Below are 2,375 nucleotides of genomic sequence, written 5' to 3' on the forward strand. Positions count from 1 at the left end.
TCGTATAGCACAGACTTAGAAGATTACCATCATGGCAAAAATGTGTACTAGACAGGGCAGTTATAGAAGATAAACTAAGATTCAGACTGAACTTAATCACATCTAGAAGCAGGGGTAAAGAACAAGCTGAATAAAAACTTGTTGACTTGGCTGATAAAATACATCTGACTTTGGGTGTGACGTAGTGAGTACAGTTGTGAATATATTTAGTTTGAGTACTTTTGGTAAATAACTATGTGGAGATGATTAATAAACAAGCAGAAAAAAAGTGTGATGCTAAAATTTCTGAGGTCAAAGACAGAAATAAATATTTGGTGGTTATTAACTTCTAGGTTTTAGCTGAAATTGTGAAATGGTTTTACTTAGGACTGGAGTAGAGAAGAAAAAGCATAGGTCATGGATAGACCTTTGAGGGCCACTGTGTCAGTCACTAAACTTTGTTACTAACAACAGCAAGCACTGCAACTAGTTTAAGGAGAAAAGAAATTAAGAAATTAAACTCAAAGAATATAGGTGACTTCTAGTGATTCAGGCTTAGAGGCTAGGCAGCCAAAAGTTTCCTGACTATATCACGGGAATGGACAAGCAAAACCCTGACACTTCAACCGGCATCACTGGCACCGGCCATGGATGAGGATCTCCTTGCCTTTTACTTGTAGGCTGGATGCTTCCACCTTCATCCTCACCCAGCCTTGCTCCTCACTTCCCAGTTAAGTCTCATATAGATGCACTTGACTGGCAGAGCCTAATTTCCATGTCTATCCTCTCTTAGCTTCAAGGCCAAGACAGGGTTTTCTGACTTCTTCCTTAGGATACACAACTCATATTGTATGAAATGTACCAAAACATAGGATGTATTTTTAAAATCAGCCAGAAATCTTGACTGAAGTTCATGATAATATGGGTATGTACATGTATACCCTTGATAAAGGAAGAATGAACAACTAATATATCAAAAAACTTTAGAATCAAGAAAGCCAGGGGACAAAGGAGTTTTAGAAATGAAGGGTGAGTTGCCATGTCAAATGCAGTAGCAGGACAATTGAAGAAACAACAATTTAAAATTTAATTTGGTAAAGGATGAACTAGTTGATGTTAAGTGATGAGCTCTGTGGGAGAAAATGACAATGTTATATAAAAATTAATTCTGGGAAAAAACTCATTTCACTTGTTTTGTTGGGTTACTGGATTAATGAACCATCTACTTTGTGGTGGTGGCACATTACATGAATTATCTAATTGCATCGTCACTTCAAACCATATTAACTCCCTTTGTATAGATAAAGCAAAACTGAAGTTCAGAGACATTAAATAATTTGCCCAAGGTAACAAAACTTGTAGGTACTAGAGCTGGGCATCGAAGGAGAATACACTAACTCCAATGTTCATTATCTTTCCATTATGTTTTGCTGCCTAATATTATTAGACTTTGACCTCAGCAGGCTGTATGACGAGTATAAAACTATCTGAAAGAGCGAAGAAAAGAAAAAAAAATATGGGCTGGATGTTAAAATAAGTTAATTGACAGATGAATGAACAACCAATTTTCAGAGAGTATTAATCAAGTAATATCAATTAATAAGAGATGACTCAAGATAAACTATTTGGTTCTCTGCATATAGTGCTGTGTTTTTACAATAATAAAATTGAAAATTTGGGAGATAGTATGCTTAATCCTGTTATTGTTTTTATTTTTATGTCTCATATACTTCTAACTATGCTATTCTCTTTTATTGTACTTTCTGTTTCTGTTGTGTTGACTTAAATCATGGCTTTGGTTTAATTCCTAGTTGCATCATTCAACTACAAGTAATTGACAGCCTATTGATTCAATCAGTGAATAATTATTTACTACCTACCATGTGTCAGGCCTTTTGCTGGGTGCTGGGAATATAATTAATGAGCAAGGTAGTTATAGACTCTGGCTTCATGAAGTTTGGGTTTCTAAACTAATGTTTTCTCATCTATAAGGTGGAAATTGTACTCTACACTTAACATTGTACTGTGAATGAATGAGCAGATGCATCTAAAAAGATAGCACAGTGGAGACTACCTTATTTATTTATCAACTCACTAATTTATTTACCCCATTATAACCATCGTTTCTGTGTGCTTATGTTTTATCTTGGTAATTTCTTCTAAGTAAGCTGCTCTAAGTACCTGGAGTTCTGTTCCTGAATCCCAGATTGTTCTAACTCCTGTGACTAAATATTCCTCACAACCTACTGGCCTAGCACTCTGGTTATAGTGTGCCTGGGCTGCCCCATCAACTAGATCTACTCATGTTGGGTGCATTTTCTCTTTACCCCTTGATGAACTTCTTTGAAGGACTAGTATGTCTTCCTCTGACCTAACAATAAATTCTTCTGAATCCT

The sequence above is a fragment of the Physeter macrocephalus genome, chromosome 9 (assembly GCF_002837175.3).
Source record: "Physeter macrocephalus isolate SW-GA chromosome 9, ASM283717v5, whole genome shotgun sequence".
Lineage (NCBI taxonomy): Eukaryota > Metazoa > Chordata > Mammalia > Artiodactyla > Physeteridae > Physeter > Physeter macrocephalus.